General features: G+C 38.1%; 1 protein-coding gene across 7 annotated transcripts in view; it reads right to left on the bottom strand.

Annotated features, from left to right (window-relative positions):
* The window catches only part of Itsn2 (intersectin 2), a 148195-nt gene that overhangs the window by 117565 nt on the left and 5021 nt on the right, over nucleotides 1–25609 (bottom strand). The window lies entirely within an intron of this gene.

Raw genomic sequence — 25609 nt, 5'->3', positions numbered from 1 at the left:
GTCTTCTATAGCAATGTACAATAGGCCAATCATATCCCTTTATACAGGTATGTAGCACTGTACTGTGAGGACATAAATTATTCCCTATTGGTAGACGTTATTTTCAGGTTTTGCTTAACAAGTCATATGTTGAACATCCATATATATATATGGAGAATAATACTTCTGGAGATAGAATGGGCTTTCTAAGAAAGGGGTGCCATTTTACACTCCCATCATCCCACCAATATCTGCATAGCCTACCAATATTTGCATAATCCTACCAATATTTGGAACAAACATATTCAGAATATTCTTCACCTATTTCTCCTTTTTTTTTTTTTTGGTACCGGGGATTGAACTCGGGTCCTTGCGCTTGCGAGACAGCCAGCAAAACCACTGCGCTAAATCCCCAGCCTGCTTCACCTATTTCAAATGGCAGTTTTAAGGTATGGAGATACCATTACATATAATTTTTTTTTTGGTACCGGGGATCAAACTCGGGTCCTTGTGCTTGCGAGGAGGGGGGGGCAGAACCACTGAGCTAAATCCTTGGCCCTATATATAATTACTTTTTAAACATAAAAATAAAGAACATGAATATAAACATTCAAAATTACACATACATGTGTCAAGAATTAAAAGAACATTCTGAGGGGAAGGAGCTTATCTTTGTGACTTTACCACAAAATTTTGCCAATATGAAAGGCAAAATAATATTATAAATTTTTATTTCTTTGATCATTAGTGAACTGGGCATCTTGCACATATTCATCATGTATATTTACCCTATGGAATAAATGGAAATTGCCTTTTCATTTCTTTTGCCCATTTTCTGTAACAGTGCTGTTCAATAAAATACAATGTAAGTTACATATGTAATTTACATGTCTAGTAGTGACATTTTACAAAGTAAAAAGATGGTTGCAGGGTATAGCTGAGTGGTGTGACATTTGCTTAACATATGAGGCCCTGGTTTCAATCTCCAGCACGGGGGAAAAAAAGGTGAAAACAAACAGGAAAAATTGGTTTTACTAAAATACTTTAACTCATATCTAAATACTATCATTTCCACATGTGACCAGTATAAAAAATATTGACCCTTTTTTGTATTAAGTCTTCAAACTCCAATGTACTTTACATATAATCATCAATGCAGACTAGCCACATTTTAAGTGCGCATTGGCCACATGTTGCTAAGTGAGTACAGTGCTGCACTGAATAATGTGGTTCTACAGGCTCCCTATCTGTCTGTGGGAGCTTGTATGACTTACTCCATTTCAGTCTTTTTCTTGCTTATTCAGTCTTTCATTACATAAATAATTTAAAAATGAAGCCTCCAAAAATTACAGAAGTATAAGGAGCAGAACATGAAAGTAACCCATTACTATTCCAATCCCAAATAATCCCCAAAGCAACCACATCAGCCTATCAAGTACATTCTTAGGCCTATTTTTACATATTGTACAAATATACCTATACCCACTTATTTTTTTTTTAACCTATTCTGGAACATTTTACATTGTCTTAAGGTTCTTCTAAGACAATGTTCATCAGAAATACTTTATTTTCTCTCATTCTCCATAGTACAAAATAAGATAGATTGATCAAATTTCTCTCAATATTCACATAATACCATTGACTGAAACCATGAATCAAAATAAATCTTTCCTCCTTCAAGTTGTCTTTCTTAGGTATTTTGTCACAGTGACAGGAAACTAATACAGCATTCTAGGTGTGGGATGGAAAGGAAAGAGAGTAACTTTAGGGAGGGAAAACCTGAAAAATGCTGCTTGAGTCTGGTGATCAAAGTCAGTATCAACAATCATAAGGCATGTTATGTCCCCTTAACATGATGCAATGAAAAAGGCACTTTACCTCTGATTTTCCTCCCCATAATCCATTAACCCAATCCAACCATGATAAAACACCAAATCCCTAGAGAAGTCCATCTACAAATACATCTGAGCAGTACCCCTTCAAACTGTGAAAGTCATCAAAACAGAAAGTCTTTGAAACAGTCACAACGAAGAGGAGTCTAAGAACACATGACAGTAGATGTGATGGGTTCCTAGATGGGGTCCTGGGGCAGAAAAAGGACACTAAATAAAAATTAAGGACACTCGGGAAGGCTGACACAGGAGGACTGAAAGTTCAAGCTGAGTCTGGGCCACTTAGCAACCACTGAGATCCTGTCTCAAAATAAAAACTAAAAAAGAGGTATGGTATAAAGTGCAGAGGCCTTGGGTTTGATCCCCAGAACTGGGGAGAAAAAAAAAAGAATGGAATAAAGCATAGATTGTAGTTAATAACATCATGTCAGTATCGGTTCCTTACTTGTGACAAAGGCACCATACTAATGTAAGATGTTAATAAGGGAAATTATGCGGTAGGTGCAGGGATATATGGGAACTCAGTACTTTCTGCTGAATTTGTACACAAACTTAAAACTGTTCCAAAATATGCCTATCAATTTATCCCTCCCCCAAACAAAAAAGGAAACAGAACATAAACACCTCAGAAGTAGGCGCCTGAGACAGAATAAAACATGTGCCTCTCTCTATCTTTGGCAACATTAACCCATAACAAAATTCTCACTTGACTCGATTTATAGGAATTTACCTTAAGAAAATAATGCAAAGGGGAAAAAACATAAAATAATCAAAGGAGGAAAATAGGTGCATATAGTCTTGTAAAAACTGCAGTGGTGCATAGTACAGTCTTACAAACATTAGAAAAAAATAAAAATAAATTAATTTATCCAATAATAGAGAAAGGAGCAAGAAAATAAACATATTCAGAACATTCTTCACCCATTTCAAATGAGTTTTAAGGCCATGGTAGACAGGAAATGTTTATGATATAATTATTTTTTATACATAAAAGTAAAGAATGTGATTGCAAACAATGAAAATTACACATATATATGTCAAGGATTAAAGGAGAACCTCTTGAGGGGAAGGAGTTTATCCCTGTGATTTTAGTACCTAATAGTGCTTGGTAGAGTAAATGTTTAATAAATGGTCACTGAGAAAGAATATCCATTACAGTTCTACTTATAATAGCAAAAGGAAACAGCTTGTTACGCTTCAGAGCTACAATGTCCCCCAACAGTCTAACGTGTTCAGAGGTGGAGCTTTTGGGAGATAGCTGGATCCTGGGGGCACTATACTCCTAAGTGGATTGATCCACTGATGAGCTCACACCTAAATAAGCAGTCAGGAGACAGGGCCTGGTTAGAAGAGGTGTGTCCGGGGTGCCCCTCTGGGGGTTGTAGCTCCCTCCTGGTGGCTTCTCCTTTCTCCCTCTACTTCCCGGACGCTGTGAGATGAGCACCTTTCCTCTGTGAGGCCCTTATGCCATGATGTTTCTTTCTTGGAACTGTGACCCAAAATAAACTTTTCATTTAAGTTGTAGGTGTTAGGTATTGTGTCCAGCAATGGAAAAGCTAACACATAGCTAAACGTTAAAATTGGAGTGTACTTAAAAGCTTTAACAGATAAAATAACACAGCCATTAAAACTTTTAGAATTTATGAAGCAACATTAAAAAAATCTTGCATTGCAATGAGTGACAAAAGTGCAATCTACACTATGATTAAAAGTGTAAATATTACATTACATATATAGTACCCTCTCCCTATTTATCTTCTTTACTATAAAATAACATCCTGATTGGAAATCACTAACAGGCTGAAAAGAATTGATTTAGATAGGAAAACTGTGGGTGAGCTTTTTTTTCTGTTTTCCAAGTTTTGCTGTTGCTGTTTTGAGTTTAAATACCATATAAAACACATAGCAATTTAAAAGATAAATATTAATCTCACTAATTCAGTAAAAAGAACTCTAAGGTAAATTTCAACTTGTTTTTCAAAAACCAGTAATGCCATCATTTAATCCAGTAGCTGTATCATCTAGGATCTTGCCCTTGTCTATTAGGCTATCATAAATAATATTAAATAAGTCTATTGTAAGAAAAGGACGTAATTAAAATTGCTACCATTTTATCTTGAATCTAGCCATGCTACATCTAGTGTTAAAACCACAAATACAGAGGAAAAATATGTACATGCCTATACAGGCTGCCCATGGTAGAGGCCTAAAGGGACTACCATCTAAGCTGATACCACACCCAAGCAGGGCCTACCTGTGAACAGCTTCCTCTGTGATTGGTAGTTTCCGATCTCAATTGAAACACGAACAGAACAAAATAGGAGAGGAAAGAAATCAAATTCATGGCATAGCCAATTGGCAGAAAAGCGTTCATCCATGTTCAGTTCTAGCCAACCAATATGTTATTTTAAAAAAGTTAACCTATGCCCCAACACAAGCAAGCAGGTGCCTCCCTGACAGGAGCAAGCAGACCCACACCAGACACAAGGCCCCTACCCATGAGAATAAGCGGGCCCACACCCTGACTCACAAGGGCAAGACCATCCACTAACTCCAAGCTGGCTCTACAGTTTCCCCTTGGCACAGGCAGCAGAGGTGAGGACTAACCAACTGACCAGATCCTGGATGAGAACAATGCCCTGGTAGAGAAGGGAGCAACCAGACCCTGTGACTGTCCACATTAAGCCCAACATTCCACTTGAACCCCAGCTCTACAGCCTACATGCAGCAGAGACCAGAAGGCTGATCGTTTCCTGCCTACCAACAGGATCAAGGTCACACCTGGGCATGGACAGTAACTGTGGTCTGAGGTGAACAGACAGAGGGGCCTCTGGCACAGGGAAAGCACCTCAAAAACCCATAGGCCCTAAAGCTAGGTGTAGAAAATCACAACCAGCTGGATCCCAAAACTGCAGGTCTTGGGAAGAAATAAAGGAATTTCTTTCTTTGACTCAATCTTTTCTTGATTTTTCAATTTTTTTTTTTTTATTATTTTTACCTTTCCTTCATTGAATCTTTCAGGGGTTGGAGTTTTCTCTCCCTTCTTTTTCCTCTTCTAATTTCTTTCCTTTTCTCTTTTCCCCTTTTACCATTTTTCTGTTCTTTCTAATTCTTTTAGTTCCTGTATTTTGCTGCTTGTTTTTTTCTTTTTTCTTGTTCTTTCATTCCTGCAACTGTTCTGTAACACTACTAATCTTTTTACTCCACAATAGGATTCTGTCTCACTTTTATCTTCTTCTCATATCCCATTAACTAATTTCTCAATTTTTTTTTTCATTCTCCAATTCCCCACCCCCTCTACCTTTACCACTACAACTATCAAGCTTTATGACTCTCTAGATAACTTTATGTGACTGCTGTTGAATACTGTTCTATTGTTGGTACTGTAGAGGTAGTTGTTCCATTTAGTAGATATTTACTGTGGGTTAATATTTGGTTTGTCTTCATATTCACACTATGGTTATAGCTCTCTTTTCTTTGGTTAATGATGGTACAATACTGGTCTCTAAGGCTGTCAATACCTAGTTTGTATTTGATGCTATAATTGATGCTGACTGTATTATTACAACCAAAGTGACATAGCTGTTACTATTAACTGGTTTTCTTGGGATTCTAATATCTGGGTTTTCTTGGAGTCATTGACAGTATTGTGGCCAATTTATGGAGAACTGGATTATGCTACACCTCCAATCCCAAGTAAAGGGAGGTGGTTAGATCCTGGGACAGAGCCAAAGGCCAATAGTTAGCCATGCCCAAAGGACACCACTTGTTATAGCTTTTATCTAGATGTCCCTCAAAGCCTCAAGCACTCATAGGAGGGGCTTTTGGGAGGTGGCTGGATCTAGGGCATGAGAATATGGATGAGACCACTGACTGGTTTAACAGTATTCTGGGTGTAGGTATTGGGAAGGCCCATCCTGGGTGTGAGTGGCACCAATCAATAGGCTTTGAGCCTGGATGGAATATAAAGGGACAGAAAGAAGGCTGCTTGGTGCCTTCTGCCTGGCATGCTATAAACTGGTTTTCCCTGCAGTGTTCCTCTGCCATGCTGCCTGGTCTTGGAGCCAGCCAACTATGGACCGAAACCTCTACAAACTGTGAGTTGAAATAAACTATTCCTCCATGTGGGTGTTGAGTACTGTGTCTCAGCAATGAAAAAAGTTACCAAGACACCACTGAAAAGCAGACATTAACTAAAGAGGTCTCCACACTAGAAAGAAGTTTTCCATTACAATCAACTAACTGGCAAGACACAACACAAAAACAAACAGAAACATGAGAAGACAAGACAACAAAATGACTCCAAAAAATTCCCAACTCCCCCAAAGCGGATCCATGGGGCACTGAAGGGGAGGAAACCAAAATCCACACACCCAAATTATCTGAAATTACACCAGGGAAGATAATAAAACAAATCAATAAGGCATTTAGCAAGTTTAGAGACGATGTAAGTAATAAGATATTAGATGAAACGAAATGATCAGCAAGTCTACAGAAGACACTAATAAAAAGCTAGCCGAGCTAAACAAAACTATGCAAAATATGAATGACCAGCATAGAAAAGAATTAGAGTCCATAAAAAGGCTCCAAACAGAAATTCGGGAGATCAAAAATTCTATCAAAAGTATGGGCAGCAGAAGTGACCAATGTGGAGACAGAGTGTCACAACTAGCCAAGGGTGGTGGGGCACACCTGTATGCCCAGTACACAGGAGGCTGAGGCAGGAAGATCATCATAAGTTTGAGGCCAGCCTGGGTTACACGGGGAGTTCAAGACCAGCTAAACTACTTAGCAAGACTCTGTCTCAAAAGAAAAGAAACAAAGCAAAACAAACAAAAAAACCCAAACCAAATCAAATAAAACAAAAAACTAGAAGACAAGGCTATTGTCAGTGACCAATTAAAGAGAGATACCTTGAAAACAAGAGAATATGAAATGGATCCAACAGCTGTTGGATGACACAAAGACTAATATAAGATTCATTGGAATTACTGAAAAATCAGAAGATAGCACAAATGGCACAAAAAACCCTGTTTACTGAAATAGCAGAAAACTTTCCAAATAAGGGAAAGAATTTAACATACAGATAAGAGAGGTATATAGAAACCCAAATAGTCATGATCTGAAAAGAACCTCTACATGACACATCATAGTAGAAATCCCAGAAGTCTAACACAAGAAAGTGTTAAAGTGGTTAGAAAAGCAACAAATCACTTATAAAGTAAACACATTAGAATTACAGCAGACCTCTCAACACAAACCTTGAAGGCCTGAGAGTTTGGAGTGAAGTATTGCAAGCCCTAAAAGAAAATAATTTCCAACCCAGGCTGATATATCTTGCAAAATTATCTTATGAAATTGATGGAAAAATATGTTTTCATGATTAAAAAAAACACCTCAAGAAATTCATGACCACCAAAGCAGCACTCCAAAAAATTCTGAAGGATATCCTAGAAAGACACAATGAAGCTAACAATGACAAATGGTTTAATCGAATGATTACACCAGGCAGGCTGAGCAGTTAAGTAGAATGTAAAGATGCAAAATCAGCAACAGGAAACTAAGATAGTGACAGGAATAAATCAATACCATCAGTAATAACTCCCAAAGTGAACTGTCTCAACTTCCTCAATCAAAAGACACAGGCTGCCTGGGTGTGGTGATCCATGCCTGTAATCCCAGCACTCAGGAGACAGGCAGGAGGATTGCCATGAGTTTGAGGCTAGGCTAGGCTACATAGTGAGTTCAAGACCAACCTGGACTATACAGCAAGACTCTGTCTCAAAAAGAAAAAAAGAAAAAAGAAAAAAAAGACACAGAATTGAATCAAAAAACAAAATTCAAGGGGCTGAGGATTTAGCTCAGTGGTTCTGCCACCTGCCTCGTAAGCGCAAGGTCCCAAGTTCGATCCCTGGTGCCAAAAAAAAAAAAATCCAAAGAAACATATTTAACCCAAAAACAAACTCATAGACTAAAAATCAAAGGATAGGAAACAATATTCATTGAAACAGGCAACTGAAAAAAAGCAGGCATAGATATTCTATATTCAGACAAAGTGGACTTCAAGCCAAAACTGATCAAAAAAGGGAAAGAAGATCACTACATATTGGTTAAAAGAACAATCAAACAGGAAGAGATGACAATCATTAACATATATGCACTGACCAACAGTGCACCAAACTTCATAAAAACTGGATATAAAGGACTAGATAAACATAAACACATTTACAGTGGGGGACCTCAATACCCCACTATCACAAATAGATCAACTAGACAAAAAAAATCAACAAATATCAGAGTTGAACAAAACCTTCAAAAAAAGAGGATTTAATAGCTATTTAACAACAGAATACACATTCTTCTCAGCAGAACATGGAACTTTCTCCAAAACAGACCACATACTAGGCAATAAAGCAAGCTTAAGTGAATGTACAAAAATTGAAATTATACCATGCATATTGTCAGATCATATAGAGCAAAGAAACTAGAAATCAACGATAAAAGAAAACAAATTATGCAAATGTATGGAAACTAAACAATATACTCTTAAAAAAAATAATGGATTACAGAAGAAATTAAGGAAGAAATAAAATAGTTTATAGAACTAAATGATAATGCCAGAACAACACACTAGAATTTATGGGATACAATGAAAGCAGTCCCAGGAGAAATGTTTATAGCTGTCAATGCACACAACACAAAAACAGAACTAGAACATATAAAAAAATCTAATGATGCAACTCAAGGTCCTAGAAAAAGAAAAACATTCCAAACTCAAAACTAGTACAAGGAAGAAAATTATAACGGTTAGAGCAGAAATCAATGAAATTGAGAGCAAAAAACAAAACAAAAAAGACAATACAAAGAATCAATGAATCAAAAAATTGGTTCTTCAAAATAATAAACAAAATAGACAGATCCTTTTTAGCTAACCTAACTAGAAAAAGGAGCAAAACGGCCCAAATCAATGCCTTTGACAAAAATCCAACATCCATTCATGATAAAAACCCTGAAAAAAAATCCAATAAAAGCCATTTATGACAAACCTACTGCCAAAATGGGGGAAAAACTGAAAGTTTTCCCTCTAAAATCAAGAATAAGACAAAGATATACACTATCACCATTTCTGTTCAACATGTACTCAAAACATTAGCAAGAGCAATAAGGCAAGAGAAAGAAATAAAAGATATATATACAGGAAAGGAAGAGTCAAATTATCATTATTTGGAGATAATATGATCCTCTACACAGAAGACCCCCCAAAATCCACCAAAAGACTTAGAATAACCGAATTCAGTAATTGTAACAGGATACAAAATCAAGACACAAAAATCAATAATACTCCTGTATACTAATAATGAACCCACTGAGAAAGAAATTAAGAAAAAAATACCATTCACAATAGCACCAAGAAAAATTAAATACTTCAGGAATTACCCTAAGGAAGTGAAAGACCTCTACAATGAAAACTACAGTTGTTTGAAAAAGAAAATTGCAGAGGACATCAGAAAAATGGAAAGATGTCCTCTGTTCCTGCATAGGCAGAAGCAATATAGTTAAAATGACCATACATCCAAAACTGACATACAGCTTTAACATAATCCCAATCAAAATTCCAACAGCATTCCTCACAGACCTGGAGGAAACAATCCTAAAATTCTTATGGAACCAGAAGAAACTCAGAACAGCAAAAGCATCCTGGATAACAAGCAAAGTGGGAGGCATCACAATTCCAGACCTAAAGTCATATTATAAAACTCAGTGATAAAAACAGCACAGTACTACAGTACTGGCACAAAAGCAGACATGAAGATCAACTAGAATAGAACAGAGACTGCAGAAACAACCCTGAGCACGTTCAACTATTTGATCTTTAACAAAAAGGGCCAAAAACATCGCTAGAAGAAAGATAGTCTCTTTAATAAATGGTGTTGGGAAAACTGGCTTTCCACATGCAAAAGATTGAATTTAGAACCATATCTCTCACCATGTACTAAATTAAAATAAAAATGGAGCAAAGAATTAAATGTTAAAATCGAAACACTAAATGTGCTGGAAGAAAAGTAGGTAAAACTCTTGAAGTTACAGGAGTATGCAGGTACTTTTTGTACATAACCTCTGTTGCACAGGAAATAGTACCGAGAATGAACAAATGGGATCACATCAAATAGAAAAGCTTCTGCACAGCAAAAGAAACAACCAACAGAGTGCAAAGAAAACCTACAGAATGAGAAAAAAATGTCACCAGGTTTCCTCAGACAGAGGACTAATGCAGTATCTAGACTGTATAAAGAATTCAAAAAAGACATCCCAAAATAAAAGTCCCAATTGGGTCGGGGATTTAGCTCAGTGGCACTGTGCCTGCCTCGCAAGCGCAAGGTCCTGAGTTCAATCCCCAGTACCACAAAAAATAAAAAAGAAAGAAAAAAGGCCCAATCAAAAATGTGCACGTGAAATGAATAAACATTTCACAGAAGTACCAATGGCCAATAAATACATGAAGAAATATCCACCACTGGCGACTAGAATAACACAGAGATTTCACCTTACCCAGAAAGAATGGCCATCATCAAGAACTTAAATAACAAGGGCTGGGAATTTAGCTCAGGGGTTCTGCCACCTGCCTCGCAAGCACAAGGTCCCGAGTTCAGTCCCCGATACCAAAAAAAAAAAGAAAGAAATCAAATAACAACAAATGCTGATGGGGCTGTGAGGAAAAAGGAATCCTTCTACATCGTTGGTGGGAAGCCAAACTAGTACAACCATGTGGAGATCAGTATGGGGATGTTTCAAAATCTAAAACTGTAAGTTTCATTCAACCCAGCTATTCCTCTTCTAGGTACCTTTGTAAAAGTTAAAGTCATCATATTACAGTGATATATGGATTCCTATGTTTACAGTAACACAATTCATAATAGCCAAATATTGGAAGCAGCCTATATGTCCATCAACAAATAAATGGATAAAGATAATATGGTATTTACACATAACGGGGTACTCTTCTGCCATAAAGAAAGATAAACTTGGGGCCGGGGATTTAGCTCAGTCGTTTCGCCGCCTGCTGTGCAAGCGCAAGGACCTGAGTTCGATCCCCAGTACCAAAAAAAAAAAAAAAAAGAAAGAAAGATAAACTTGAGTCATCTGTAGGAAAATGGATGCACCTTGAGACCATGTTAAGTGAAATAAACCAGACACACAAGCTTAAATATCACACAGCTTCTCTTATATGAGAAACCCAAAGTATAAATAAAGAACAAAATAAAAGACAGATAATAGAAAGTAGGGAGATCTTTGCCAAATAGGAAGGAGTACAAGAGATGGAGGGGAAGGGAGGAAGGGAAAGGAGAAGGAATGGAAAAAAGAATTAGGTCTATTATATACACTTACCAACTCCACACAAGGAATGTAAATATTAAAAATATTTTAAATGATTTTGGTAATATCTGCAATGAAAGATTTTTGCAAGGATTAATTAAGCTAAATGTCTGGGACATGCTTACAGTTTAATATCCTTCAGCTCTACACCAGCATTTCTTAACTGAAAGTGTATCTGCCTCCTTCTCTGAGATTTTAATGATGTCTGAAGACATTTTTGTGATCCCAACTTGAGGAGGGCCATGCTACTAGCGCCTGGTGGGTGGGTAGAGGTCAAGGACGCTGCTAAATGTCTATAATGTACAGGATGACCCTCTCAACAAATAACTATATGGACCAAAATGTCAACAGTGCAAAGATTGAGAAATTCTGTTCTAGAGCAATGTAAATATTTTTTCATTATGGTTGCTTCTTCTCTATAGTTTCTGTTTCTTGAACTAAATGAGCAAAGATTTACTGAGAATCTACCATGTACAAAGCTCTAGGTTAGGCACAACCTTAACCATCTCATGTATCTGGGTCCTTGCCACCATTTTCCCAAAGCAATTCCCATCCTCAAACATTTTCCATCCCTAAGAATATCACGTCTTGGCTCCTCTTTTCTTCTGCTCTAAGTGGCCCTGAAGTCATACTTGCTGTGTGTCAGAGCAAAGACTGGTATTAATCAATAATTCCAAACACAGCAACAGCAGCCTGAAAAATCAAAGAATGGGCCTTGGGCACATCAATATTTGCATGTTCATAGTAAACACTTAACCACACATCTGTGCAATGTTCAATGTAGTTAAGAGAGAAAAAGGACATTTATGTTGACTTTTGTCATGTTCCACATGTAAAGTATCTGATGTACAAAAGAAATGTAACTGAAGTCACAAAGATGATTTTAAATATATTTGTAATATGCACCAAAAATAAAATCAACAAGTTATGAACACATGTCAATTATTACAAATAAAGCATACTGTCACTGCAGCAAAATAGTGTTCTTGACTATAATAACCCAACCATCCAAGAAAGCAAATATGAAATAATAAATGTGGAATGAGGATTTTTTTTCACTTAAACTAAATTTTTAACTGATACATTAAAAACTGTCCATACTGATGTAGTAACATGATTGTTTTGATTTGAGGACGTTTTAAAGCACACTTCAGCTTCTAATTGAAATAAAAATTATCAGGAAATGAGTAAAATAGACATTCAAACATGCAATTAGTTACACTAAAGCCAAGAGTATATCCAGAAAATATCTATCAGTACACACCAAAGCTTAACCAAAATAAGTTCCTCCAAATACTTTAAACCACAAACTTACAAATCATCTTCATCAATCTGAATTTCTTAATGGGGAAGAGGGTTCCTCGACTTCCTTTTTTAAAATATTGATTAAACCTATGGTAGTCTCCCGGGAAAAAGCATAAATGCACAAAACATTGCATATAACTCCAAAGGTTTCAACCTCCAATTGTCTGTGAACTTTCAGAGAATTCATATATTCCAAAGCTAAAACCCTTAACTGTAAAATACAAATACTTTAAAAAGTATACTAGAACCTTAAATACTGTATAGTATCTCTTATTTGAGTGATGCAAAGTACAAACGAAGAAAATGATATAGACAGATAGAAAGGGAAAAAGGACAGATCTCTTGTAAATGGAAGTGGTCCAAGGGAACAAGGCGAGGGGTGAGGAGGAGGGGAAGGGGAAATAAGAATAAAGACATGCCATGTACAGGAACCTAGCAACCCCAATTAATATAAATGCTATATGCCATAACTTGAGCTAAGACAAATAATATCAACAAGCCGGAAAAAGAGGACAGGGGAACTGGAGGAGGAGGCGGGAGGGGGAAGGAAGGAGAAAGGGATTAAAAAAAAACCCAAGCTGCAATGTGTACATGTAACCACTCTCCAAGATGATTGCAAACTGTACAAATTAAAAACATGCACTACAAAATTTATTTTATACTCTTAAAAGAATTATACTAGAGTGGGAACAATATTTCTACTTATGTAATCCGTCATTCTCAAACTACTCCGACCATGACCCACCTGAGACCCAACCTACTCATCTGTTCCCATTCCCCAAAAGAAAACGCCATGAAGAATTACAGCGATGCAACGAGACAAAAGCAAAATGGTCAACAAAAAAATTTTAAATGTAACCTAATTCTACAATTACATTAATCCAGAATGGCAGCAATTGAAATGATATCCAACTCATGAAAATGCCAAAGATACAGTGAAAATAGGTGATCTAAGTGTGAGTGTGCATAGTAAAAATTTTTCAGTGTGTCAAAGCATTGTATAGCTGGTAGATTTCTTAAAAGAAAACTAAATCAAGAGTCCTCAGTTACTTCTAGTAATTGGTTAACTTTAGTTTATGAATGCTAATTTTCAGTAATCCTGAAGTAGATCATCAGGAAATAGGCCATGGTAGTCCACAAATTTCAAAGACTATGAGAAGAGAACAACAGCAGCACCTAAGAACTGAGGAAATGACTTGAAGTTTTGGTTTATCTCATCAGGAAAAGCCTAGGGGCCTAGTATGTGCCTTAAACCATACCAGAGAACCAGTAATCTAATTCAACAATTTTCAGAAGTCTAAGTGGTGACTCAACAATAATAAAGATAGAATCACCTAAAGTAGAGCCCTCATATATTGCTGGTGGAATTATAAAATGTTTCAACTGCCTTTCAAAATAATTTGGAAGCTTCTTGAAATGTTAAGTGTAGATTACTATGTAATTCAGCAATTCCACATCTAAGAATGAGTCCAAGAGAAATGAAAGGAAACATATGTTCACACAAAAACCTGTACACAAATGCTCACAGCAGCATTATTTACAATAGCCAAAAAAGCAGAAACAACCTAAATGTCTATCAAGCAGTGAAGTGATAAATAAAATGTGGTGTATCCACATAATAGAATATTATTTGGCCATTAAAAGGAGTGAAGTAGGCTGAGGGAGGAGGATGACAAGTTCAAGTCCTTCCTGGGCAACTCAGTGATACAATGCCTCAAAACAGAAAACAAAAAGGGCCAGGGATTTAGCTCAGTGGTTCTGGCACCTGCCGCACAACCGCAAGGTCCCAAGTTAGACCCCTGGTACAAAAAGCAAAACAAAACAAAAGGGCTGGAGATGTGTAGCTCAGTGGTACAGCACCGGTGGATTCAATCCCCAGTACCACACACACACACAAAAGGAATGAAGTTATCATATGCAACAAGGATGCACCTTGAAAACACAATGGTGATTCCAAGAAGCCAGTTACAAAAGACCATGCCATACAAAGCATCCAAAATAGGCAACTCCATGGAGACAGAAAGATTAGTGGCTGCCTTCAACTATGAGATTCTGGGGAAAATGAAGAGAGGCTGCTAATGGGTACATGGAATTCTTTTTTGAATGATGAAAATGTTCTAAAATTAGACAATGGTAGTGGCTGCATAATTCTGTAAATATACTAAAAATCACTGAATTAGAAACTTTAGAATTGTAAGTTTTATAGTTTGGTTTTTTGTTTTGTTTTGCTTTGTTTGCAGTGGGATGAACACAGGATCTTCCCACTGAGCCCTATCTCCTGGGCCTTTTGATCTCCTGCTTGGAGACAGGGTCTCACTAAGCCTCTAAACTGCCCAGGCCACACTTTGGCTTGTCACCCTCACGCCTCACCCTCTCACAGGGCTGGTATTACACACTGGCATCACCACGCCTGGCTGTATTACTATATCCCTAGTTTAAACAATCTAGTATCTTTCACACGACAATGAGCTATAAGAGTCTATCTTCTGTCTACCTTTACAGAATTGAAATACCTCTACTGAATGCAGTTCCATCCTATTCCCATGCCCTCTTCTTTGTACCCGTAAGACTGGTGACATGCCCATTATGAAACCTTCCTTTCCCACTCCCTATTTCATCTTGCACTTACCTTATCAAAGAAACTATTACCTAGGACTGCCACTTGTTTTCACACCTGCCCCACCTCTACTACAGACTGTGAGCGCCTGTGAACTATGAGAGATTAACATATGTTCTATTGGATGGAGGTCAAGCAGGCTGACATAGCAAACTGGAAACCCTGGAAACCAACCTGAGCTCAAATCTCTGTCCAATTACTCCCTAGGTACATGGATTTACCCATGAAATAGCTTCAATTTCCTAGTCTATAAATGTGTGTAATTGTACCTAAATGCCAGAATATGTGTGTGTGTTACTGATTGAACCCAGGGCCTCACACACGCCGGGCAAGTACTCTACCACTGAGCTATACCTCCCCACACCTTTTTAAATTTTAAAACACTGTCTTCCCAAGTCGCCCAATCTGGATTGAAACATGTGATCTTCCTACCTCAGCCTCCCTAGGAGCTGGGATCGCCATGCCCAGCAATGCCAGGTTATTTTAAGATTCAAGTATCTTGGGCCAGGGATATAGCTCAGCAGCACCACGTCTGCCTTGCAAGCACAAGGTCCTGAGTTCGGTCCCCAGTACCAGAAAAAAAAAAAAAAGATTTAGGTATCTGCAAAACATGCTGCAGGCTGAAGGTCATGTAAATGATGGCTATTACAATTATTTATAAACATTATTTTCAACTACAGTCATTAATCAACTTGATTCCACTAAAAATTAATTTGTACCAATTTTTTTTTTTTTGTACTGGGGATCGAACTCGGGTCCTCGCACTTGCACAGCAGGTGGCGAAACCACTGAGCTTAATCCCCCAGCCCTGTACCAATTATTAATAAAAATGTCTTCTAATGTAAGTCAGTTTTGAGAAAAACATATTTTTTGTTAAAATTGCCCTGCCACCTAGCCAGCCGTGATGGCATATACACGGACTCCCAACACTCAGGAGGCTGAAGGAGGAGGACTGCTGTGAGTTCAAGGCCAGACTGGCCTACATAGCAAGACCCTCTCTATAAATAAGTAAAATAAATAAATAGGCCCTATAATACAAAGCATGCTGAGACCTAAAAGCTTCAAAGAACAGCCAAGTGTAGTAGCTCAGATATGTAATCCCAGCATTTTAGGAGGCCAAGGCAAGAGGATCACAAGTTTGAGATCAGTTTAGGCAACTTAGGGAGACTCTGTCTCAAAATTTTTTTTTTTTTTAAAAGGCTGGGGATATAGCTCAATGGGAAGCCCCTGGGTTCAATCCCCAGTACCGATGGGGTTGGGGGGTAAGCTCTCTACACAAACCTAATTCTTAATTCTGAAACTTAGTCTCTTCAGCTTTTAGATGTTTAAACACAAATTATAAGCTTTGATTTTTATAAATGTTAATTTTAGCCCGCAAAGAATCAACAAATAAAAGGGCATAAAAGAACAAAAATGATAAACTACAGTGAAGCAGTTAGTACTCAAATTATATTGAAGATTTATATTAAACTGATTTTAGAAAAATCAGTCAACAACTCTGAAGAGGACAATTTGCCCACACAAAGTGGGGGAAACACCTAAGAATAGCATGTGACTCAGCCTCCACCGCGGTAAGGAGGAGTGGGGGAAGGCCAACTATTTGGTCTATTTTCATCTATCTCACATCAGTAAACTTTAAAGCAAAATTATTACTTGCTCTGAATAAAAAGTATACAGGGAAGCAGCTGAGTGTGGCGGTGCATGGCTGTTCTGGGGGGCTGAGGCAGGAAGATTCCAAGTTTGGGTCCAGGATGACCAATCGCGACTTGGCAAGATCTTGCATCAGAACTTTATTTTATTTCTTTTAAATTGTCGATGTTGAATTTATTATAGTAAGGTGGCTCCACAGCCATACAGCATTCTGACCTCGTAACTAGACAGTGTGTTGCAGGCGACCTCGAGGAGGGAAGGGAATGCAGGCAAGGTTCCAAGGGCTTCGGGCCTCCCATGAGCACGGGCTGAGCAAGGCAGGTCAGGCAAGCACCTGGCATCTCCCAACAAGGGGTGCTGGGGCTCAAGTCAAGGCCAACTGCAGACTTGGCGAGCGGAGCAGATTCCTGCTGTACCCACCAGAGGATACGGCCTTGGCCCAGCCAGCCGTCCGCTTCTCCTAGGTGTGGACAAATTACACAGGACTCTGTGAGCATGTGGAATGGGGATCCCACAAACATTTCCCAATGCCTAATTATTTCAAGATATTTTATTTCCAAAACAAGTCGTGATGCTGAGCTTTCAGCCCATTCTACCATTCTGCAAGCTACTCCCCACCCCCCAAAAAAATTTTTTAAATGCTTTAAAAGGGTCAGGGATGCGGTTGAGTGCAAAGGTCCTGGGTTCAATCCCTAGTACTAAAAAAAAAAGTATACAGGGAAAAAAATTCAGATACACTCATTTTCAAATAAAATACTACCTTTCTAAAGCAAGATAACCATCAAGGTTTCGAAGTACTACAGGAAAACACAAAGCAGAGTATGAACAGTTTAACCTATCCACATATTTAAAATTTCTTTGAAAAGAAGAAAATTGCAAGACATATGAAAACCAGTTAGTATTTTTTTTTTTTTTAACTTTTATTTTTTTGGTACCGGAGATCGAACTTGGGTCCTTGAGTTTGCGCAACAGGTGGCGAAACCACTGAGCTAAGTCCTCGGCCCAACAGTTAGTATTTTAATACAGATAACACTAAGACTTTAAATAATTTACCAGTGAAGAAAACTGGCTAATAAATGTTAACATCAGCAGTAATTAAGAATATGAAATTTTGCTTGGTTTCTGCTTATAAATGTTCCATTTACAAAAACAAACAAAAAATCCCACTAACCTTGGTTAACACCCAAGAGCAGGAAAGGTGAAGGAGCTGGGTACTTACTAGCAGTACAACATCAAGGACCATGGGAAAGTTTGTGTTAGGGACCTACCAACACTCCCGTCTGTAAGTCAATAACTTCACTTCTAGGACCAGCCATGGTGGCGCACACCTGAATCCCAGCACTCGGGAGGCTGAGGCAGGAGGATCATCACAAGCTTGAGGCCAGCCTGGGCTACATAGTGAGACCTTGTCTCAAAAAAACAAAACAAAGTAAAACAAAATAATAATCTCACTTCTAAGAATGCCATAAGGAAATAATAGATGTAAGAAATGCCTTATTTACAAAGATATTCACAGCAGCATTAGTAATTACAGAGAAAAAACTGGAAATAATATGATCAACAATGAGCAAATATACTGAGCCAACTATTGTGCTACCACTTAAAATCAAATTCATATATGGGAATTAAATCTCAACAAAGCTGTTACTTAAAAAAATCAAGTTCAGCTGGGCCACACAACATGAAAATCGCCTATGTTCTTATCATTGAAAATGTATGTTTTGACACAAATGTGTGTTCTCTGTCATTATGAACATCACAATAGCAGCCCCAAATTGCTGAGTACTTACTAAGAGCCAAGCCCTACACTCCTGGTCATCACAGTATTATGATTTCTCTTGTTACCACTGATAAAAGCATCACAGGGGCTTCCTTAGGTCTGTGACCCACAGCCACTACGAGGCTGGCCCAAGATAAACCGTGCTTTAAAAGACGCCTCACTAAACATTCTCACAGGCAATTTAGGAATATTAGACACAGATTTTGGAATTGAGTTTTAATTATTTCAGAAAGATAACAGTGCCCTTGAACTGCTCTGTCACTCTAAGTAGTCCAGAGCAGCAGCCTCAGCTAACCTTGCCAAGGGATGGGCCTGATGATTACGGTTACTCAGTATGGGACAATCACGTCAAACATAGACCAGGATTATGCCTGCATCCTGTAACAGCCTTGTGGCTATTACTATGAAATCTGTACATTTTAAAGAAGGAAAAACTGAGGCATAGAGAGAGTTACAGTTACAAAGCTAACAGGTTGAGCTGGACTAAAATCCCAATCAAACAAAACCCATATTTCTAACTACAACCCTAACACTGTGAAGTGGATACAATATAAGGGAGGAAGGAAAAGAAGATACCAAAATGTGTTTTTCACTGGATGGTAGACTTGGAGTGAATTTTTTCTCCTACCCCTTATTTTATTTTATTTTATTTTATTTTTTTCGTTTATCAAGTTAAAATTTATTGGAAATGTTTACTCATCTTGTGGAACACTCACAGAACAAGTTACAATTCAAGGTTTTACTGCATTCATATAAAGAAAGTAAGAATTTGCACCACCAGTTCTGCATTACAAAATTTGCTACATTACTTCAAATGAAGGGAAATGATACAGGGTAGGAAGGATCAGGTCTTTGCAAACTCTAAGAACATTAATCACGGAATAGATAACTAAATATACATAAAAAACTGTAAGAGTTTTTCTATAATATTCTTTGAAGCATCATTAAAACATAGCCATGGAAATTTATAATTTATTACTTTTTTTTTCCCCATTAAGTTTATTGGTACATTTTCGGTATAAAATACAGCTACATTCATCATTGGGATCTTGTACCTTTACATGAGTCTCTTGGTTCTTCTTTTTTTTCCCCTTCGCCTGCCCTCCCTTCACCCACTCCACCCTTCCCTATTTGCAAAGACCTTGTTTCCATTTTTTTCCTCTTCTCATATTTTTTCCTTTCCCTTTTTTCCCTTCCCCTACCCCTCCCAATTCCCCTGCTCTTTTAGACCTTTTCTTCCTGTTACACAATATCAGTTATACATTTTTTAAATTACAATATTAAGATTTAGGAGACATTACCACAGATTTTACAGAATTTAAGAGGCAGGAAGCTTCCTTCCGGGTGCTGGGACAGGCTCACCTTCTCTGCCCTAGGAGCCTGGGATGGAGGCAGGGAGCTTCCTTCCAGGTTCTGGGACTGGCTGAGCTTCTCTGCCCTAGGAGCCTGGGATGGAGGTGGGGAGCTTCCTTCTGGGTGCTGAGACAGGCTCATCTTCTCTGCCCTAGGAGCCTGGGATGGAGGCGGGGAGCTTCCTTCTGGGTGCTGGGGGCCTACCCCTTATTTTAAAAAACTTTCATCTCTGAAACTGGTTCATACACTTATCACATCTAGATCCTCTTTACGTCCCCTTCTGCTCCCCCATCTCTTCTCCGTCCCAAATCCCCTTTCCATCTCTGCACAGTTTGTCTTGTTTCTGTTTGTACAAAGTTTTATCAATTAGCATGTATTCCTTTTCACAAAGAAAACAACTTTTAAGTTACATAATAAGAAATAAACGTAAAGAGGAAAAAGATTTGGAAAAATATTTACATTAAATATCAAATTATACTGTTAATATATAGAAAGTGCTCAGGGCCAGGGAGGTAGCTTAGCCCTAACAGTGCCTGCCTGGCAAGCTCGAGGCCCTGAGTTCAATTCCTGGTACCAAAAAAAAAAAAAATAAAGTGCTCAGTCTCCTTTATCACCAGCAAATCAATATATCTCAAAATTAAACTAGTAAATCAAGAGAATGTCTCTTATGAAAGTTGAAACAACAGAACTTAGAAACATAAACAGGCTGGAGAGAAAAAGAGATGAGGGCCAATCAAGTGTACTGACCATTAGGAAAGGTATGAGTGCAACGTGAAGTCTCCAAAGACAAAGGCTCAGGGCTTCCTCCCTCGAACTTCTGGCAATGGCTTCCCATGGGCAATGATCAGTTCATCTGTCGTCCCTGGGCTTTCCAGAATGTTCCAGAATGTATTCTTTTTTCCAGTAGCAGGAATCCAACCAAGGGCCTTCATACCAAGCACATCCCAACCCCCTATCCTTCTGCAGGAGACAGTACTGGGGCTTTTGTCCTCAGTTATATCCCCAGCGCGCTCTCTCTCTCCCTCCCTCCCTCCCTCCCGCCCCCCTCTGAGACAGAGTTTCAGTATGTAGCCCAGGCTGGCCCTGAACTCTAACAATCCTTCCTACCTCAGCCTCCTAAGTGCTGGGATTACAGGCATTTACTACACCTGGACCCAATTTCTTCTTTTAAAACAATGTCTTGCTAAGTTAGTAGGTTGCCCAGGCTGGGCTCAGACTTTCAATCCTCCTGACTCAGCCTCCTAGAGTGCTGAAAGTACAAGCATGCACCACCACACTACAGAATCTTACCAAGATTACAAGACTCTCGAACTTCTCCCATACATTAGTAAAAGGGGGAAGTCAGAAGAGAAATCTAATTGTTTTTAAAGACCCCAGAAGGAAGATTCAAACATTCTAAACACTATAAAAAGTATACTGGGGTCAAAGAGATTTATTCTTCAGGCTTTCCCAGAGGCCAGGGTAGTAATCCTCAAAATCACTCTCAACAACTTGGGAAATCACTACTTCTGTTTTAGCTGGAGTTTATAGTCTCTGGGCCTCTTCCTCCAAGCCTTCTCCCCTGCTGAGCTCAGAGTACAGCTCCAGTGTCACTTCGTGAATGTTTAAGTTTCTCAACCTCGTCTATGTAGAAGACTGATCTGATCCTTGACTTGACCAGCACCACCATGAACACCTTCAATTCCAATCACAAATATTCACCGAGTCTTCGGATGTGCAAGTGAAGGAATGCCAAAGAAGAATGAGACAAAAGGCCAGAGTCCCATGTAAGTGCTCTCTCAGTACAAAGAGAGGATAGAAGATGGGCAGCTCACTCTGTCTTAGGGAACTAGAAAGTTATCAGACGAGCAATCATGGAAGAAATGACTCCCAAACTAAGTGAAATGACTTTGGAGCCAATTAGGAAGAGAGGAGATTTTTAGGAATTGGGAACAGAAATGGACAAAGGGATAGAGAAAAAGTTGTTTGAAAATTTAAGACACGTCAAAGCACAACCTCAAAAAGAATGTAAAAATTATGTAAGTTAATAAATATAAAACAGAATATACTTTATTTAGTAATACTTTAATACATGTTAGCTATATCATTACCTTCTAAAAATCCATTTTTTATTTTTATTTTATTTATTTTTTTTGGTACCGGGGATCGAACTCGGGTCTTTTTGCTTGCAGAGCAGGCAGCGGAACCAACTGAGCTAAATCCTCAGCCCTAAAAATACATTTTTAAAAAACTATGATACATCACTGCCTGCTGCGCAAGTGCAAGGACCCAAGTTCGATCCCCGGTACCAAAAACAAAAAAAACAAAACTAAGATACAAACTTGGGAAAAAAAATTACACACTATATGACAGAGGTACTATTATTAATATATAAAGAACTTTGAGAGATAAGATGAAGGTGCCAATGAAATGAAAAGAAGCAAAGACCAGTACTTCTCAGAAAAATGCAAACAGGCATAGCCTTATTAATACTCAGAGAAAGAAAACTTAAAGTAAGGTAGTCTTTATTAAATTAACAATGTCAGGCAGCTATAGTGGTGCATGTTTGTAATCCAGCACTCTGGGAGGCTGAGGCAGGATGATAACAAGTTTGAGCCCAGCCTGGGCAACTCAATGACTTAGCAAGACCCTGTCTTCAAAAAAAAAAGGACTGGATGTAGCTCAGTGGAAAGCCCTAGGTCCAATCTCCAGTACAAATAAGTAAATAAATAAATAAGCAGAGTTTTTAAAAGCCAGTGTTTCCAAGCACACAGGAAAACAGGATTGTTTCACTTACACTTTTATACTGGAAGACAATTTGGCAATATGTTTACATGGACCTTAGGAAGTAACCATACCTTTTGTTCCAATAATTTTTTTGTTGTTCCAATAATTCTATCAGAAGCGTATAAAGAAAATAATTATGAAAACGAACACAAATACAGCCACAAATATGTTAAGACTGGCATAATTTAGAGTAACCAAAAAGTTACAAACGACCTTAATGTTAGAGATGTAATATAAAATAATGATTATAGCCGGGGATTTAGTTCAGTGGTTTCGACACCTGCCTTGCAAGCGCAAGGACCCGAGCTCGATCCCCAGTACCAAAAAAAAAAAAAAAAAAAAAAGATTATAAGCATAAGATTAAAGTTAGACTAAGTTTATATCCTGTCTACTACTTAGTAGCTGTGTGATCTTGGGCAAATTACCAATTTGCTCCTTGCTCAATTTTCTCGACTATAAAGTAAAAATAATAGAACAGCTCTTATCAAGAAGTTAAAGAATAAATTAGATAAAATACATAAAGTGTCTCAAAAAATAACTAGGATATAGTAAACGGTCAATAAATGTTAGACAGTACTATTAACATTCTGTAGCAGCAGGGTGACATTAATCAATAACAATGTGCTGTGGATAAATATATAGTAAAATACTGTCATGTTTTGATAAATGTTAGTAAGCTGAAAAGGAAGTTATATAACGGGGGCTAGGGATGTAGCTCAGTGGTACAGGTCTTGCTTAGCATGCTCAAGATCCTGGGTTCAATCCCCAGTACTGAAAGAAAAAAAGTAAAGTATATAATTCCATTATCTCCAAAAAAAATGTACTACAAGAAGCTCTACCAAAAAATAAATAAACAATAAAAAAAGCTCTACCAAGATATTAGCAATGGTTATCTCTGGTTAATACAATTATGAGTGACTGTTATGCTCCTCCTTAAACCTCCATGTAGATTTCCAATTTTCTACATGGGATATATATTATTCATCACATTAAAAACAGTTCAGATAAAAAATCAATATACTTTTAAAACAAACGCAATACAGCATTTTTAGGAAAAATCAAAGGTATCTATTCTAAACCATCTGACAAATCTTTGCTTTGGGCTCACACTGTGCCTGGGGTTTTTAGTTTTGTTTTGTTTCTCAGTTTCAGTAACTAGAAAAAAAATTCAGAGATTGCAAATCAAATAGTACTACTGAAATAACATTTATCTTAAATATAGTATACTGAAATAATGTTTTCATTTATTTTTATTTATTTACTTTGTGTGTGTGGCGCTGGGGACTAAACACAGGACCTCGACCTTGCAGTGCTCCAGCAGCACGAGTCTCCCAGAGTGCTGGAAATTACAGGCGTATGCCACGATATCCCACTTTGAGCTTATTCATTTACATTAACAGCGCCACTTACTCCTAAAATGTGTACTGTGATCTTCCTTAAATTCTGAATTTCTTCCCTCAATTACTATTTTTCCCCCCATGGCACTGAACAAATTCTAACTTCTAGACATTTTGTCTCTTCTCTCCTTTCTTGAATTTAAGAGGGATAGGGCAAGATTTTTGTATATTTTGTTGACTGGTTATTTAATCAGTGCTTAAATCAGTTCTTTCTTTTGTTTTTTTAGACAAGGTCTCCCTATGTAGTTCAGGCTGGCCTTGAGCTCACTATGTAGCCAAGGCTGGTCTTCAACTCAGGTGATCCTCCTGCCTCAGCCTCCTGAGAGCTGGGATTACAGGGGTGTGCCACCAAACCCAGCTTTTAAACCTGTTCTTACAAATAACCATTCAATGGTGGCACATGCACACTTATAATCCAAGCATTCAGGGAGACTGGAGGATTGCAAGTTCAAACCCAGCCCAGGCAACTTAACAACTTAGTGAGACCCTGTCTCAAAATTTTAAAAATAAAAAGAGATGAAAAAAAAATAAAAAGGGATGGGGATATAGCTCAGTGCGACAGTCTTCAGTTTAAAAGAATGGATTCTACACTATGCATCATGAATAACTTGTGGGGTTTTTTTGGAGACAGGGTCTCGCTCATATAGCCCAGTCTAGTCTGGAATTCACAATGATCCTCCTGCCTCAGCCTCCCCATGTGCTGGGATACAGGGGTAAGCCACCACACCCAGTGTGGTCCTTTTTAAAGCAAATGATAGGGCGTAAAGAAAAGAAAGTTAAGGCAAAAAAAAGAGAGGAAGGCTTTTTCCCTAATGAAGCCCCTAAAAGACAAGGATGAGAAGAACAAGACCAAGGATAATCCGGGTTAAGAAATGACCTGCAGCATGTGCTTTTTCAAGATAAGATTAAAACTGTGAGATAAATGAAACTCCCCCTTTAACTTGTTTGGGTGTCGAGTATTTTGTCTTAGCAATGAGAAAAGTAACTAAGACATTGACCACTATCTAACCTAGACAACTCTTTCTATCTCAATCATCCATGTAACTCACCTCTCAGGAACCCAGAGGAGCTCTGAATTTAGGAATGAGGACGCAGGAAGCAAGAGGTAACAGCTTCTAGTCAGAATCACTGGAAAGAGGACTAGACACAGAAGGGATGGACAAAAAGCAAAGGAAGCCTTTCAATACAGACTGTCTGCAGCAAGACAGTGAACGCAACAGTGATATATGTGCACCCATGTTTATAGCAGCACGGTTTGTAATAGCTAAAGCTTGGAAACAGCCCAAGTGCCCATCAACTGGAGACTGGATAAAGAAGATGGGTTTTTTTTTTATAAAATGGAGTACTACTCAGCCATAAAGAACGAGATACTAGAGACATTTATAGCTAAATGGATACACACTGAGGCCATACTCTGAAGTGAAATAAATAGGACACACGTGTAAATACCAAGTAGTTTCCCTGGTGTGAGAAACTGAAAGTGTAAATAAGGATC

This window comes from Heterocephalus glaber, unplaced genomic scaffold, assembly GCF_053883595.1.
Source record: "Heterocephalus glaber isolate CG9 unplaced genomic scaffold, H.glaber_assembly_v1.0 deba00001457, whole genome shotgun sequence".
NCBI lineage: Eukaryota > Metazoa > Chordata > Mammalia > Rodentia > Bathyergidae > Heterocephalus > Heterocephalus glaber.
This window is presented reverse-complemented; position numbering and strand designations above follow the sequence as displayed.